The sequence below is a fragment of the Hemitrygon akajei genome, chromosome 14 (genome assembly GCF_048418815.1).
Source record: "Hemitrygon akajei chromosome 14, sHemAka1.3, whole genome shotgun sequence".
Lineage (NCBI taxonomy): Eukaryota > Metazoa > Chordata > Chondrichthyes > Myliobatiformes > Dasyatidae > Hemitrygon > Hemitrygon akajei.
This window is the reverse complement of record NC_133137.1, coordinates 91,540,297-91,559,045: the sequence shown is the minus strand read 5'-3', so window position 1 is coordinate 91,559,045 and position 18,749 is coordinate 91,540,297. Positions and strand designations below refer to the sequence as shown.

The following is an 18,749-nucleotide window of genomic DNA, read 5'->3' as shown; positions in this document are numbered from 1 at the left end:
CCTGATCACTCTAAAGCCATGCCCTCTAGTTTTTGGACTCCACTGCCCTGGGGACAAGACTGCTACCATCCACCTTGTGTGAGCCCTTTTTATTTTAATGAATTCATTATTCATGATTATTTCAGATAAACTTAATTGTTAAATGCAATAATTTTAAGCTTTTAGTATTTAATTATTTTTCTAAAATATATTATGCCAGAGACATTGAAGACCTCCACTGTGTTCCTGGCCAGTCAAACTGTGTTGGAGTTTTGCCCATTGTCAATGCCTCCAGGGGATTTTCTGGGATGGAGCTTTCATAATGCACCACCAAGGTTCTGGCATGGCTCAGGCCGTGTTGCTCAATGTCCAATGCATATAGATTTTTGCATCTGGATCAATAAAGTATAGGCATGCAGTGGCGATGGGAAGATGTTTCATACGCACAAGATCAGACTCAATAATTCCTTATTGTCTGCGAGTTACCTCACTTGATGTCATTGTGAGTGGACAGACATATCCTGAGTTGAAATACAACCTAAACCCACTAATCCATACATAAATAGACACACAAATATTTCAAGTGGAAATGCATCTCGAGCCAAGATATGCACAGTTAATTAAAATGTAAAATTCCCCAAGCACCTTTCATCATTTACTGCTCCACTACTCTGCCCGGTATTAAACGGTGACATTTGCCAACCTTTTAGTCTCAGGCATGTGGCTAGATGCAATATGACTGAATGTTCATCACTTGTGCATCTCGACTGGGGCTCAGGAAAGCACTGAAGTTCGAAAAGTCACTGTCCAACATCAGAGTGACTTTCACAAAGTGTAATCAGTTTCCTAGCTTGTTATGGGAGCTGTTGCCTACAAGCAGATTTCCCTGGGGTTTGTTAAACCAACAGCCAAAACATGCCTGTAATTGAGGAGGTATGAAAATATAAACAGTAACTCCAGGAAAAATCCAAACCTTTCACAAGCCCTTTGGCACAGCTGCTTCCTTCCCCATGCCACCAAAATAATCACTGTAAGCTCGTAGTATTAGGCGCGTGGCTATTGTATATTTACACACAGAGCACAAAGAGCTGCAGGAACAGATGCTTAGCAGTTCTTAGCTTTTGATTTCCTGTTTACCATTTTGCTTGCATTTCATGGTGTGAAAATTTAACAGAGTTTTTAAAATGCAGAATGAAATGCAAGAAAATTAATTAGCATTTATGTCATTGGAATAATTACATTTATTTATTTTTTGTTTACAGAACAGATCCTTCCAAGCCACCAGCCCACACTGCACAGCAACCCACGTATTTAACCCTAGCCTAATCACGGGACAGTTTACAATGACCCATTAACCTTAATCTTTGCACAGTGGGAAGAAACCGGAGCACCCAGAGGAAACCTACGACTACATGGAAAGAATGTACAAACTTTCTTACAGCGAATGTCGGAATTGAACTCTAAACTCTTGTGCCCCAAGCACTAATAGGATTGCACTAACTGCCATGCCACTGTGGCTGCAGGATGCCCAACAACATTGGTCACCATTTTTTCCATGTAACAATAGGACTCATTTTAAAATATTATTGAGAAATGCGGGTGGTACGAAGAATGCATTTTGATTATTTACATTTTAAATAGATTTTATGTTATTAATGTTCTAATTAAACTTAAGATATTCTTTACCTAGTCCTTCCCCTCAAGCTGTTCTCGGGAAGTACACCCTGCAATCATGTTTTGAAATGAGTTTCAAACTACAACCAGGAAACAAGTTCAAATTAAACTTCATTTTATAAATAGTTCACAAATCAGTTCTTGTATTGAGAGCCCATTTCTGTATCTTTTGGAATGTCTGTTGAGTGACTTTGGCATTCATCTCTCATTTAGTGTAACCAGCTTCAATCAATATCTATTAGATAGGTACTTAGTAATCACAAATCTATCAACCTCCACTTTAAATATGCCAATAACACGGCCTCCACAGCTGTCAGCGGCAATGAATTCCACATCTAGCTAAAGGAATTCCTCCTCATTTCTGTCTAAGGGACGTTGTTCTATTCTGAAGTTGTGCCCTTTGATCCTAGACTCTCCATCTATAGGAAGCATCCTCCCCACGTCCATTCTATTTCAGTCTTTCAATATTCAATAGGTTTCGGTAAGATCGCCCCCCTCAACTTTCTTCTGAAGTCCGCTGAGTACAGGCCCAAGCCATCAAATGCTCCTCATACATTAACTCTTTCATTCCTGGAATCATTCTTGTGAACCTCCTCCGCACTCTCTCTAATCCTAGCGTATCTTTTGATAAGGTGTCCAAAATTGCTCACAATACTCCAAGCGCAGTTTGACCATCTCATTATAAAGATTCAGCATCCAGACTCTTCGCAGAGTCAATCAGTAATCTGAAGTGAGGTTGTATATTTGCACAGTATTCTTGCTATTAAACTAAAGGTTAACTGAATTTTAAATACAGCATTAAAATATAATTACTGCTTAATAGTAAGTTTTATATGGTAGAAAAATTTATGTGGACAATTTCAGTCTCTCAAAATAATGATCCTTGCTTGAGTTTTGAAATAAACGTTTTCATTTATGTGAGGTTCTGGGATCTACCTTAATCCTCTTAATACAGTTTTTGTACAACTTACAAAAAAACATGAAAAAGTTGGATTTTGTATGTGAGAATTCTCCAATCAGATTGGCTGCTCACTTTATTTGACCTGCATCAGCCCTGACATCAGCTGTAGAGGTTATAAGAAAAGGAGAATTCTCACCACAGCTCATTAAAGCTTTGCGAGCAGCTGTTTCCAGGGTCATTACTGCCTACAGAATCTGGGCCCAACAATCCCTTGTTGTAAACTTCTTGTTAGACACAGATTGACGCTCATCTGTTAACATCATTCTCCACAGAGCTTCTAGGTAAGAATAAAGGGGCAATGCGGTTAGAATTTCAGTATAAAAACAAGACAATGTATGGAACAGAAAATTTGCACAGGATTTGAATCACTTTTATATGTAGATTAAAGAAATGTATTCTCTGTTATTGATTTTACCACTTAGCAATGGATTTTCCAATATGGAGAATTATACAGATATCTAAAATTATATTACTATTATGATTTAGTATAAGAACATGAGAAATAGGAGCAGGAGTCGGCCATCTGGCCCGTCGAGCCTGCTCCGCCATTCAATAAGTTTGTGGTTGATCTGGCCATGGACTCATTTCCACCTACCTGCCTTTTCCCCATAACCTTTAATTCCCCTTCTATCCAACCTTGTCATAAATATATTTACTGAGGTAGCCTGCACTGCTTCACTGGGCAGAGAATTCCACAGATTCACCAGTCTGGGTAAAGCAGTTCCTCCTCATCTCCACCCTAAATCTACTCCCCCAAATCTTGAGGCTGTGTCCCCTAGCTCTAGTCTCATCTACCAGTGGAAACAACTTTTCTGCCTCTATCTTATCTATCCCTTTCATATAATATAACCATATAACAATTACAGCACAGAAACAGGCCATCTTGGCCCTTCTAGTCCGTGCCGAACGCTTAATTTCACCTAGTCCTACTGACCTGCACTCAGCCCATAACCCTTCATTCCTTTCCTGTCCATATACCTATCCAATTTTGCTTTAAATGACAATACCGAATCTGCCTCTACCACTTCTACTGGAAGCTCGTTCCACACAGCTACCACTCCCTGAGTAAAGAAATTCCCCCTCGTGTTACCCTTAAACTTTTGCCCCCTAAGTCTTAACTCATGTCCTCTTGTTTGAATCTCCCCTACTCTCAATGGAAAAAGCCTATCCATGTCAACTCTATCTATCCCCCTCATAATTTTAAATACCTCTATCAAGTCCCCCCTCAACCTTCTACGCTCCAAAGAATAAAGACCTAACCTGTTCAATCTTTCCCTGTAACTTAGGTGCTGAAACCCAGGTAACATTCTAGTAAATCTTCTCTGTACTCTCTCTATCTTGTTGACATCTTTTCTATAATTCGGTGACCAGAACTGTACACAATACTCCAAATTCGGCCTTACTAATGCCTTGTACAGTTTTAACATTACATCCCAACTCCTATACTCAATGCTCTGATTTATAAAGGCCAACATACCAAAAGCTTTCTTCACCACCCTATCCACATGAGATTCCACCTTCAGGGAATGATGCACCATTATTCCTAGATCACTCTGTTCTACTGCATTCTTCAATGCCCTACCATTTACCATGTATGTCCTATTTGGATTATTCCTACCAAAACGTAGCACCTCACACTTATCAGCATTAAACTCCATCTGCCATCGTTCAGCCCACTCTTCTAACTGGCCTAAATCTCTCTGCAAACTTTGAAAACCTACTTCATTATCCACAACGCCACCTTATAATTTTATGTTTCTATAAGATCTCCACTCATTCTTCTGAATTCCAGCAAGTACAGTCCCAGGCAACTCAATCTCTCCTCATAGTCTAAACCCTTCATCTCTGGAACCATAAATCCAGATACACCTGGATTTCACATATCTACGTAGCCAGTCTGGTGTACTAGAACCACAGTCTCCCATTAATGACCTATCTCAACAGGACTGACCATACAGTAAACTCCCCTCAGCAGTAAGTTTTCTGCAGCTTCCCACAATTTCAGAGCTTTCCCACAATACCCTCTGAGACTCCCATGTCACATTTTCAGCAGGGATGAATCTTACATAAGTATGGAATAGGAAGGTTTTATGTGTCGGGGACTTCACATGGGTAATTTTTGTCTTTCTTCTGACCCCTGTAGATGCCAGTCGGGATTGCAATGCAGTCATGGCCAAGGAATCGATGTCAGTTTTGAGCAGAGTGGAGTGCTGCGTCATAATGCTCTTTTACATCAAATCAGTATGGAACAGGGTCAATGCTCCAGCTTGCCTATCCCCTCTTATCTGTTTTCTGTGTTTCCGACTCCAGGGAGTCACAGGATCAGCAACACATAGACAAGAATCCATCAAAATGAAAAACAAAATGACAAACTCATGCTTGAACTGTACGTAAATGATCCATCTGACCTCGCATCGTGTTGTTCGTCAGAAGGATTTGAACAAGTAATCGTCGCAAGAAGCTTTCTGTTTCAGGAAAATGCAAAGTGAGGTCAGTTTATCTGCACTGAACATCAGTTACCTCCAAAGAGGAAATTTTTAAATTCCAGTCCTGGTCCAGTGCCTCAGATGCCCAGAATACAGATCAATAACTCCGGGATAGTGTTAATTAGGTCCTGTGGGATTCCTATCTATTGAAATTCCCCAACACATATCCACGACACCAAAAGCGCTGTAAATGGATGAGACCTGTAGCAGCTGCTTTAAAGAACCTTGCACACAGAACCTTGTTTTTTTGTTATTCTGAGCAGCGATGGAAATGTTTACATTGGAGATATTGTTAATGAATCCTGAGGATTTTAATTTTACTTGGAAACTCTCTGGCCACGAACGGCTTCTGTGACACTGCTTTGGTCATGATTTGCTTCAAAACTTAATGTATTCTGAAAAGGATTAAGAACTTTTAATTGAAATACGAGGGGTGATTGTTAAGTTTGTGGCCTAAGGTTGTTGTTGTGGCATCCGTCGGTCTCGAGAGATCATGGATCTGCGCCTGGAGTTTCCAGGGCGCAGGCCTGGGCAGGGTTGTATGGGAGACCGGCAGTTGCCCAAGCTGCAGGCCTTCCCCTCTCCAAGCCACCGATGTTGTCCAAGGGAAGGGCACTAGGCCCCATGCAGCTTGGCACCGGTGACGTCGCAGAGCAATGTGTTGTTAAGTGCCTTGCTCAAGGACACAAACACGCTGCCTCAGCTGAGGCTCAAACCAGTGACATTCAGGTTATTAGTCTGATGCCTTGCCCACTAGACCACATGCCAACACGTAAGTGGCCTAAGGTAGAAGGAGTCAATTTTAGAAAACCTAGCACATTTATTTTTCCTACATTTACACACTTAGTCCAGCGGTCGTGGAGCATACAGATCTCTTCTTTGTAGAAGTCGGTATCTTGGACCTCCAGAAGTGGTCCACAGCATGGGGTGATTGATAAATTCATGGCCTAAGGAAGAAGGAGATGAATTATTAACTTCAAACTTTCTGCATTTTCACTCAGAGTTGAACTGCACGTGCATGTAACGAGAGCTGTATAACTCATATCCTTCTACCTTAGGCCACAAACTTATCAATCACCCCTCGTAATAAGTAGACAGCACAGTGGTTAGCTATTACAGTTCAGGATGTCCCAGCGTTTGGAGGTCAGCTCCAACACTGTTCAGTAAAGAGTCTCTACGTTCTCCCTGTGGAACGCATCAGTTTTCTTTATGTCTTCCGGTTTCCTGCCACAGTCCAAAGACATGTTGGGTAGGTTAACTGGTCATTACAAATTGTCCCAAGGTAAGGCTGGTGTTAATTGGTGTTGTGGGGTTGCTGGGACGGTGTGCCCTGAATGGCTAGAATGGCCGACTCCACACTGTATTGCTAAACAAATAAAATAAAACTTTAAGGTACTCTTTGTTCCCAATCACGAATTTAGTATCCTTTTATTTCAGTCCAATTTCATTTCATGGGTGATTCGCGAAGTTTTGATGTTCCAGTCGTGGTGAGGCAAGTAAGACTGATTTTTACCTATTTGAGCAATTGGTGTTGACCTTATTGCCTACCGTTTAATGCAATCCTTTGGCAATTCACAGACCAAGCCATAGTCTTAGGGACTGTTAATCTCGTCAGTAGATGGGATATAATCAGCTGGAAAACTAAGAATTTGCAGTCTGCTCAAGATTACAACAAGTAATCAGATTTCAGACAGGTAAAACAACATTTATATTTGAAGCAGTGGTCTGAGGTATCGAAGTAAAGGAAATTATTGAGATTAAATTCTTAAACCAGGTAATAATTATGATGAGTTGTAGCAGTTGGATCTTCCTGTTTAAATATTTTTGGAAAGGGCATGGGGATGTTTACTGGAAACATTTTATGATTGTGCATTGCTGAATGGATTCTCTCCCTCACATAGCGCTCATCAGGAATTTGGGCACAGAGGTTCGTGCGTTGCATAGTATTTTCCGATCTATTAATCTGTTGACTCTGATTCTGGAATTCGCAACATGCTTTCCTAATGGGAACTAAGTGCACATATTCTGAAACTGGCCACTGAAGTGTAAGTTGTAACCTTTGTGCCAGTGAATTGGAATAATGTAGAGTTTGCTATTAATATAGTTAACCAGTGGCACTCTGCCTAATGACCTGTGTTGGAAGAGAATGCAAGAATTTGAAAGATCCTGCCCAATTGTCTTTGGAGGGAGGTACATCTGTCCCACACACTATCTATTGTTAGTCTAACCAAGCAGTCGGACTTCAGGGTGCAATCTAAAGAAACCCCAAATGGATCCTGTGAGTGATTTGTCCACAAGCAAACCTGGAATTGAGAATAGCTGCAAATTATTAGGCCCAGTGATCTTTCAAAACAGGTGAGAAGAGAATCCTTCCAGCCTAAAGATCTTAAAGATTAGCTTTATTTGTCACATGTACGAGGGGTGATTGATAAGTTCGTGGCCCAAGGTAGAAGGAGTCAATTTTAGAAAACCTAGCACATTTATTTTTCAACATAGTCCCCTCCTACATTTACACACTTAGTCCAGCGGTTGTGGAACACACGCATCTTGGACCTCCCGAAAGTGTCCACAGATGGGTGATTGATAAGTTCATGGCCTAAGGTAGAAGCAGTCAATTTTAGAAAACTTAGCACATTTATTTTTCAACATAATCCCCTCCTACATTTACACACTTAGTCCAGCGGTCGTGGAGCATACGGATCCACAGTGTCCACTGATGGGTAATTGATAAGTTTAATAAGGTGGAAAGAAATACTGTTTAAAATAATCAAACGAAGACAGAAAAATGGATAAGTACCTCAATATATTTGGGTATCATGATTAAAGGGAATAGGGCTCTGAGGAAGAATTACTAATCCAAAGTACACTTTTCACAATGGAAGGAATAGATTCTGCTGAGATTATTTCCTTTTCCTCGTTGTGAGGAGTTATTCCACTCTGTTCAGATGGAGAGCTGCTTTGTCAATCGTCCCAGCAATAATGTGCACAAGTCTAGTTGCTTGTCTTTGGTTCGTAGACTTGCAGGTACCGCTTCTCAATGGAAAAATGGATTCTAGTGCTTGTTCAATACTGAAAAGTTATTGATAAGTAGGCTTAGATATCTGGAAGATTCATTCTCTAAAAAAGCTGCTTTAATTTTAATTATAGCTCCACCTTACACTGTACTGCCCATAGGTCGTTTACCGCAACACACAGTATATTCTCCCAAAGAAGTCTCGGATTTTACTTGTAGAATTGTTTAATAAATATATTTTCTTCTTTTCTGAAATGTGGTTGACCGACTATTATCCAAAATTATTTTAAGCACTCGCAGGAATCTAATTTGTTGGCATAAAAAGTAAATGGTTCTTCAAGGATGCATGAGATGGAACCCCATCATTATTAAGTGTAGCTTATACTGGAGGATCTAACTCTTGTGTATTTGCAAGCTAATCAGTACATGCGATCAAATATAAATAATGGCAATTTTATGATCTCCAGCTCCATTTAGAGGTTAACTTACAGACTTGAGCTTTTCGGTAGGCTTAAGCTTCAGAGCAGGATATTTAGAGTGAGGTTGGTAATGCAAACGGCCCTGCGAAAAGAAACCTAACACGTCTCTCAGCAATGCATTCTCAATATCTTAATGTTCCTATTCAGCTTTGCAAGACTTACAGCTCATGTACCATCATCTTCAAGTAGGCCATTGGATTCTGTTCGAGCTAGGCTGATGTGAACTGAAAATTATCTCAGCAAGTTCTGTATCCGTGTCTGTTTTACCCTCCTTGACAACCGTGAAAAGCAAAACAAAACAAAGATCAGCATATGTCAATGACACCTTGACTTTTTCACTCCACCTTTAACAGATTTTCTATAGAGATATACAGATTCATATGTAAATCACGGAATGAACATTCGGGTTTCTTCCACATGAAACCTTGTGATATTTAGTCCTGATTTTAATGAGACTGCCTGCAAATTAATACTTTTAGATGTAGTAGTACATATTAATCAAGACTTGCTATAAGGTACTACTACAGTAACAGTGGCGTAGTGGCATCAGCGCTGGACTTCGGGGCGAGAGGTCCTGAGTTCGAATCTGGCCGGCTCCCTCTCCATCCGTGCCTGCGTTGAGTGTCGACCTCGTAAAAATAAACCTGGAGAGGGATGGGCTCCATCAGGTTTCAGATGCCCAAGACACGATGAGCATTAAAAAAATGCTTGTCATGATGGCACCCCGCCGACTCCACCAGGAGTTAAAGGGTGCACACACACACACACGACAGAAGGTCTAGAAATGACCTCTACAGGAGGAAAAAGACAAACATATTTTACTGACTGAAAAACAAACCAGCAATCCAATTAAAGAATTATGTTCCTACCTCACAAAGTTCCAAGCATTCCTTACACATGAAATCTCTGCACAGGGATTTATCAAACAAAGAATATTTCATGCAACACATTCAAGCAGTCAATCTGCTTTTAATGAATATGTTTTGGACTTCAGTTGCATAGTCCGTTGTTTTGTTGAAAATTAAGTTTCTGCGGTTCCTGTTGTTCAAAGTTTTATCTGTTGTCCAAATGTTTTTTTCTTCCCTGCTGAAAATCATTGTTTCAGCTTTAGCTGGCTCTCCTGGACCAAACTTCAAAGTTATCAAAAAAAAAAAATCAGTCTAGTTTAATGGAGTCCAGTCCTTTACAAGCAGTTTAATATTTGGAACAAGATAACTTGTATAAATGACTCTGATATTTGGTTGTCATTAAAAAAGTGGCATCTAATCTTTATTTCTTTGAAATCAGTTTGGTCAAGATGGACAACTTTGCTTGAATCTATTTTAAGTTTCTCTGGTTAATTACACTAAACATGTTATTTTCTGGCTTCAGAACATTCACTTCAAAGAAATGAATTCAGATTACATATTTTAATGCCAGTATGTCTTGCATTGTATTTAAAGTGACACAGAGTAAGTACTTTTGGCCTACTAGGCCCATGCCTGTACCCAGGGGAGTAATCCCTTTAGACTCATTCTCCTCATTTCCCTGTAATCCGGCAACACAGAATATTGAACAATACCACATATTAACAAGCCCTTTAACCCCCGATGCCTGTGCCAACCACAATGTCAATCTAGCTAATCCCGTGGTCTATATCTCTCCATTCTCTGTCTGTTTCTGAGTCTGTATAACTACTCTACCTCTTAAATGTTGCCATCATATCTGCTTCCATCACATCACCTGGCACTCTGAGTAAAATCTCCTTTTAACTTTCCTCCTCTATGGCTCCTAATACTTGATACTCTGTGGGTTATGGCAGTTATAGTGGAGCAAACAAACATTCTGTCTGAAACAAAATTTAAAAATGCTGGAAATGTTTAGGATTTCTCTCCTACTTGTCAATTATCTGCCCTTTGGTTCATTCAAGGGTCATCAATTAACCTACTGGCATATCTTCGGGACTCTGGAGGAAAGATCAAATGCAGCTTCCTTCATCTGTGAGACAACATCATCAACTGCAGCACCCAACTCACCTGGCACTTCAGAGAGGATAAATCTCAAAGTAATGCTTTTTCCTTGGACTCTTGTTTGAAACAAATGATGTGTTGGTAATTAAGACCATAAGATATAGGAGCAGAATTAGGCCATTTGGCCCATTGAATCTGCTCCGCCATTTCAAAGGTTTTAAATGTACATTTAATGTCAGGAAAATGTATACAATATACATCCTGAAATTATTTACTTCACAATCATCCACAAAAACAGAGGAGTGCCCCAAAGAATGAATGACAGTTAAGTGTTAGAACCACAAAGCCCCCCCCCCCACACATGGCTGACCTATTTTTCCTTTCAGCCCCAGTCTCCTGCCTTTGCCCCATATTTCTTCAAGAATCAATCAACTCTGCCTCAAATATACATAAAGACTTGGCTTCCACAGCTGCCTGTGGCAAAGAATTCCACAGAATCACCTTTCTCTGGCTAAAGAAATTCCTCCTCATCATTCTAAAAGGACACCCCTCTATTGTGAGGCTGTGTCCTCTGGTCTTAGACTCTCCCACCATAGGAAACATCCTCTCCACATCCACTCTATCAAGATCTTTCACCATTCATTAGGTTTCAATTAGCTCACCCCTCATTCTTCAAAATTCCAGTGAATACAGGCCCAGAGCCATCAAATGCTCTTCATATGACAAACCATTATTTTTGTGAACCTCCTTTGAACCTTCTCCAGTTTCAGCTCATCCTTTCCAAGATAAGTGGCCCAAAACTGCTCACAATACTCCAAGTGAGGCCTCACAGTGCTTTATAAAGTCTCAACATTATATCCTTTTATATCCTAGTCCTCTTGAAACCAATGCTAACATTGCATTTGCCTGCCTCACCACAGACTCAACCTGCAAATTAACCTTGAGGGAATCCTGCACAAGCACTCCCAAGTCCCTTTGCACCTCAGATTTTTGTATTTTCTCTCCATTTAGAAAATAGTCAAATAGAAGATGTAGAATTTGTTGCCACGGATGACAGTGGATGTCAAGTCATTGGGTGTATTTATGGCAGAGATTGATAGATATCTGACTAGCCAGGGCATCAAAGGTTATGGTGAGAAGGCGGGGGAGTGGAACTAAATGGGAGAATGGATCAGCTCATGATAAGGTGGTGGAGCAGACTCAATGGGCTGAATGGCCAACTTCTGCTCCTTTGTCTTATGGTCTTAAGGTTTAATCATTTCATTTCTTCTAACAAAGTGCATGACCATACACATTCCAACACAGTATTCCATCTGCCACTTCTTTGCTCATTCTCCTAATCTGTCTAAGTCCTTATGTAGCCTCTCCACTTCTTCAAAACTACCTCCCCTCCACCTATCTTTGTATCATCTGCAAACTCTGTAACAATGCCATCAATTCCATCATCCAAATCATATTACATAGAAAGAATCAGTCCCACACAGACCCCTGTGGAACATTACCAGTCACTGGCAGCCAACCAGAAAAGTCTCCCATTATTCTCAATACTTTTCCTCCTGCCAATCAGCCACTGCTTTAACCATGCTAGAATATTTCCTGTGATGCCATGGCCTTGTAGCTTTGTAAGCAGCCTTATGTGTGGTACCTAGCCAAAATCCTTTTGAAAATCCAAGTACACATCAACTGATCTTCTTTTGTCTATTCTGCTTGTTATTTCTTCAAAGATTTCTAATAGATTTGTCAGGCAAGATATTCCCTTTAGAAAACCATGCTGACTATGGCCTATTTTACCATGTGCCTTTAAGTACTTCGAAACCACATCCTTAACAATCAACTCCAACATCTTCCCTACCACTGAGGTCAGACTAATTGGCCTAAAATTTCCCTTCTTCTGCCTCACTGCTTTCTTGAAGAGTGCCTCCACAATCTCCTCAGCCACCTCTTTCAGAACACTCGACGTACACCGTCTAGTCCAGGTGACATATCTACCTTCAGACCTTTAGTTTCTCAAGAAACTTCTCCCTATTAATGGTAACTTCACACATTTCATGGCCCCTGACTCCGGGAACTTTCACCAAACTGCTAGTGTCTTCTACAGTGAAGTCTGATGCAAAATACTATTTGAGTTTGTCCATCATTTTCTGGTCCCCAATTACTACCTTTCCAGCAATTTTTTCCAGTGGTCTGACATCAACTCTCACCTCTTCTTTACATTTTATGTATCTGAAGAAACTTCTGTTATCCTCCTTAATATTATTTGCTTCTTCCTCTTTGGGATGTATACATCCTGTGCCTTACGAATTGCTTCCACAAACTCCAGCGATTGCTGCTCTGTTGTCACCCCTGCCAGTGTTCTTTTCCAATCAGTTCTGGCCAACTCCTCTCTCTAAAGCCTCTGTAATTCCCTATATTCCTCTGTGATACTGATACGTCTGACTTTAGCTTCTCTTTTTCAAATTTCAGGTTCAATTTGATTATATTATGATCATTTTCCCCTAAGGTTCTTTTACCTTAAGCTCACCAATTAATGATCACAATTCAAAAATAATTGGCATAAAAGTGGCAGTAGATGAAAAGAATTAATGAAAAAGAATATTTTCATATGGCATGGTGTTACAAGGTTGAATGCACAACATGAAAGTGGGTGGGGGTGGGGTCAAAGTAGATCAAGTAATAATCTTCAAGTGGAAAAACATACATAAGTACAAATTAAAAAGAATGCTGGGCTATGAGGTGAGATGAGTAAAATGCATCCGACTGAAGTCCTTTTAAAGATCCTTTATAGGCACAATGGACTGAAAGGTCTCATTCTAGTTTGCAAGAACTTCACAGGTAGACATTTCTTACATGTACTCAGTTTATTAATGAAGTTAATACCTCAATTAGGTGATAAAGATATTCAAACCTGGTTCAAAAAGATGGCTAGTTAGTGTAAGACTTCATTTTCCACACTAATTTTAATACTATTCAAAACAGATTCTTCTGCAGCATGCTAAAGCAGTAGAGTTAGAATATTCAGGGAAAAATGACTCAGCTTTCTTTATACTTGCCTTCCTTTTCAACACTAAACTGTGACTCATCATGATTCAAAAGCAAAGCATGCACAAACAAGAAAGCTTCCTTTCAACACATTATTAAGTCTCTTATGTCTTATGGTCTATGGATGTAAACATTTATTTTTCTCTCTATTATCTACAGTTATCTATGATTACTCCCCTGGTGTGAATGTTCTTGATTTTATTTAAAGTGAATGGAATGTAATAGCTATAATAGAAAACTCTATACTTAATAGTTTAAGGGGCTGACTTGCTTTCTTCATTAACATAATCAAGAACAGCAGGAAAATTAAGGCATGGTGAAAGCAGGAATTTACCAATTATCTGTGTGTAGCTCTGCTCAGAGGATTGCTGCAACTTCAAAAATGTACGAATGAACATTTGGAAAAAGTGAGGGAGGATCTGGGAATAGTAATTTAAAAGTTCCTGGCTCCACCGCTGTATTAGAAATGATTGAAACAATGTTGAGCTGTTTTCCACAGTCACAGCATAATACATATCTAGATACATAGACCAACATCTATGTAAAAGGTGGAAGGCATATTATATGTTTAAGAAAAGGAACCGCAGAACATTACCACTAGTACTTAGTAATTGTTCATCTTTATCATTACCAGTAATTAAATTGCATTCTCTATATTTTTGCAATGTCAGTCCTGCCTCCAGTCTCATTAATTAGACATAGCTTTTGAAAACAAGAATTTCCAATTGAAAAAAATCTAACTCCAATTTTCTAGCTCTCTGTTTAATTCTTTCAAATCTTATCCTTTTTTTTGTTAAAGCATCTGATTTCAGCAAGTATCATTTTTTCTAATTAACTAGATCAAATCTTCATCATACAGTACACATGAAGATGTTTTTGCTAACAATGTAATGGTAATTGAGTGAATTTTTTACTTAATGCAGTTTGTGATGTACATCATATTAATTTAATTGGAAGCATTGCAGTGTGACCCTCCAAGAGGACCACAGCCTTGTTGTGGTTTGGAGGCTTGTTGTCTCAATGATCTGGAGAGCTATGTTGTCTGGAGTCAGGGCTTTGTGGTTTGGCCCTTGGTAGGGTCACCCATGCCAAACATGTCAAAAGGTAGAGGCCAGAATAAGAGTGGTCCATTGGTTCACTAGGTTTCGGGTGTTCAGCTCAGGGCTAACAAGCCTAACTGGTAAAACACAATTGTTATGGAAACAGTGTTGAAGAACCCTTCTACATCTGAGTGCAACAGTATTCCTGAGTCTCCACCCAGGACTTGCATGACTGACAGTAGTGAAAACCGAGCGGAAGATACTGATATGATTAAGAAAGCCCTGAACACCGCCAGAGATGGAGGACCTTGATTGCTGCCCTAAACGCCCGCAGCATATCAGGCGGTAAGGAATTACAGTGTGATGTTTCAAATATTCTGTCACAGCAAGAAGTGGTAACTTGCCTGACCAGACCAATGATGATATCACATAAAACTGGTGTTAATCCAGGGACCACAGCTAAGGTGCAAAGGCCGTTGTTTGGCTAAGTGCAGCAGTTGATTTATTAAATGCATGTGTTGCTATTTTTGTACTAAATGAACATATTCAGAGACAGGAAGAGAGAGTAGATTTGGTTTATAGTATTTTAGCATGCGAACAGAATAACACAAATTTTAGCATCACCATGAGCATGGATGAGCAACCTGATGAAGGTAATATCTGCAGATCCATGCTTTCTGGTCTTATAAAACAAGGACAAATTCCACCAATGGTTTTACTGCTGAATAGCAAAAAAAAAGCATAGTTATACCCACCCTCTGGAGAGTGATGGGAGTACACTATTGTATGATCTGGATCTAAGGTGCTGGTGAGTAATTTCTTTACTCCTGATAGTTCTCTTGTTGATTGATTCACTTCATGTTTGCTTCTTCCTTACTTTCTTGCCTGTTACTCATTTCCAATTCTATGCAAGGTTCCGGAGGTGCTCACATTCCATTCTTAGGTGTTAATGGATGAAAAATTATGGATCAAGTCCATGGAGCTTTGTGCCTTGATTTCTGCTTCAAAATTGCTTTTCAGGAATTCAGCATCTTAAGTTTTTGCCTGTGAACTTAAAGCTTTTAATGACCTGATCACTCATCAGGGCACGTTCTTCACTGGATTCAAGGATACAAGTTGGCGCTTTATCCTGCAGACCCTACTGTCGGTAATGTATCAGTGCAGAGGGCATCTTAATGTGTACCCAAGCTCAGTCACCACTTTTTAGGTACAGCTGTACACCTGCTTGTTAATGCAAATAACAGCCAGTCAGGTGACAGCAACTCAATGCATAAAAACATGCAGACATGGTCAAGAGATTCAGTTGTTGTTCAAACCAAAAATCAGAGTGGGGAAGAAATGTGATCTAAGTGACTTTGATCATGGAATGGTTGTTGGTGCCAGATGGGGTAGCTTGAGTATCTCAGAGACTGCTGATGTCCTGGGATTTTCATGCAAAACACTCTAGAATTTTCAGAGAATGGTGCAAAAACCCCACAAGAAATCTAGTGAGTTATCAGGAAGGAAAACACCTTGCTAATGAAAGAGGTCAGAGGAGAATAACCAGACTGTTTCAAGCTGACAGGAAGATGACAGTAAGTCAGATAACCATGTGTTACAACAGTGGCGTGCAGAAGAGTATCTCTGAACACACAACACATTGAACTTTGAAGTGCATGGCCTACAGCAGCAAAAGATCACACTAGATTACACTCCTGAACCTAATAGAGAGGTCAATTCCAGCAGGGTAACTGTTTATGCCATAAGAATATTTCATTTTTATTCAGAGAGCCAACCAAATCAAGAATTATTGGCATATATAATAAGATATTAATTTTTAAATACATAGTTAGACAATGCAGTAGAGTGATACTTTTCTTACTCTGGCAGTTTTAAAGATCAGGGTGTTAAATAAAAAAAAATAAAAACAGGATTTGTAACACTGCTAAGATTATCAAGAAGAAATGTTGAAACCAGTACTTCTAATTAATGGTTACACTTACTGCCCATGTCAATGTTATTTACAAAAGTAAATAAACAATACACAGATTAGACCAGACATTAACTCTCTGCAGGGTAGTAAATTGACATAGAAGCTCATCAGAACTTCTTCCCTATCATGAGCTGCACGGTCACGAGTGTAGAGAGAGTCGAGCAGAGGACTAAGCATGCATCCTCAAGGTGCGCTAGTGTGGATTGTCAGCCAGGAGCTGATCGATCTTCCTTTATTATAATATAGCATCATGATGTTATAATATATGTAATCTGCCCTCCTCATTCGGGTTAGCCTATGTTCATCTCCAAGCCCACCAATGGTTAATTGCGTCATTAGTTCAGGGGCAGATGGAGATGGACAACAAACACTAGTTTTGCCAGTGATAACCACGTCCCAGGAGTGAATAAAAAGTTGCTCTCCAAACGTCTCCAACCACCTTAATACTTTGTGATCTGCCCAAACTCTCACCTCCTCCACTCTCTCACTGTACTCCAAAGTTGCAGGGCACCATTTTATGAGCTGAGGCATGCCCCCACTCCCCGTGACCCCTACCTTCCCTCCACTCCCCTTACCTGCTTTTCCACGAGATGCTTCTGCTGGGACCAGTCTTGTCCAGAGGGAGCAGTGGAAACTTGTCCTGGAGTCAAAGTTTCCCATCAGCCACTTCCTCTGCACTCTGCCAAGGCACCGCACCAGCTCACACCAGAACCTCAGCTCCAGAAATATCAAAGCCCAGCTGCTCACCGTAAAACACAGAACGAGTTCAGTGTCATTTAATCCTGCTGCTGATCCATGTCACAGAGTGAGTCACACCAGTTTCCTGCACTACCCATCGCAAAAGGGTCAAAGTGTGGACAAAGATGTGCAGGAAAATTACCATCAACTTACAATCTGCTCTGAGCACACCGTGACTACTCTGGCCCCATTCTCCCTCCGAAGCAATGGCTTAAAATAAACGGCAAGGCACAAGGCCAACAATTTGTTCCAAGGGTGTGATTTTTTCTGTTGCATTTTAATCCTCACAGCTGTTAGTTGACAAAAGAAAGGAACTCCCAGGGGAATCTGTTCTAGTGATATGAAGGCCAAAGCTGTCCCACTACAATCTGAATTTGCATCAGAGTTGTGGCAATGATCGGCCTATAAAGAAATCCTTTAGCATTTCCCCTTCTTCTCTTTATTACATAGGAAAGGCTATGGGATAAAAAATAAACTTTATTCAACAATAATCGCAGCTCTGACTACGGTACACAGAAATGGAAAGCAGCTGATTCTCATTGCAGTCAGCATCAGCTATCTGCAAATCACAAGGCGGTCAGGTCGACTTAATAAATGCGGAGGTTAAAATGGTCTCTTGTGCATTCCCCTTGGGGAAGATATCTAGCAGCAGAGCTGGACCCAGTTATTCCTTTCATTTTCAATTGTTCCTGGTAAAACTGCAAATTTGTTGTATAATTCCCCATAAAAATAAAGAAAGCTGCAAATTTTATCTAAGGTAACTTTTGGTCTGAACCACATATGATATTGATTACTTTGAAGAATTCAGTTATATTTCATGTTGGTTAACTCTACATTCTAAATCATTCTAAAATATGGCTCCCTTCTTCTCTGGCCAGCTTCCTTTCATTTGCCTCTCCATCCCATCATTTTCTAAAAACGGTTTTGTAATTGAAAAATTTGCATTTGCCAGAAGCACTTTTGGGCATCTTGAGTTAATGTTGGAATGGCTCCTGATGTACGCACATACTGTCACTGTAACCCACACACAAGTATGCACAATAGGTAGATTGTGGCATTTGCTGGCACACATGCTTCCAAAAGCAAATACATAAGGGTAGAACTAGATACAGAACAGCTATACCAGGGGTTCCCAACCTTTTTTATGCCATGGACCAATTCCATTAAGCAAGAGTTCTGTCAACCTCAGGTTGGGAACCCCTGATCTACACAAAATGCTGGAGGCACTCAGCAGGTCAGGCAACATCTAGGTAGGGAAACGAGCAGCTGTCACTTCAGGCCGAAACCTTTCATCCAGACTGGAAAGGAAAATGCAAAAGCCCTCTTCTCCCTTCCAGCTTCTGCTCTCTTCCTTTCAAGTTCTGATGAAAGATCTGACAGAAAATGTTGACTGCTCATTTCCCTCCATGGATGCTGCCT

The 18,749-nt window shown here is 40.2% G+C and overlaps 1 long non-coding RNA gene across 2 annotated transcripts; it reads right to left on the bottom strand.

The window, feature by feature from the left end:
• Positions 1–1,289: 1,289 nt before the first annotated feature.
• Positions 1,290–17,515, bottom strand: LOC140738777 (uncharacterized). Of its 2 annotated transcripts, XR_012101449.1 has the most exons (4): positions 17,168–17,515; positions 8,755–8,863; positions 5,934–6,047; positions 1,290–2,891 (listed from the first exon to the last, which is right to left on the bottom strand). It is a non-coding gene; the product is annotated as an uncharacterized lncRNA (long non-coding RNA). The 2 variants fall into 2 exon arrangements; XR_012101448.1 differs by lacking the exon at positions 1,290–2,891 and having other exon boundaries at positions 5,316–6,047.
• Between the last annotated feature and the right edge of the window lie 1,234 nt (positions 17,516–18,749).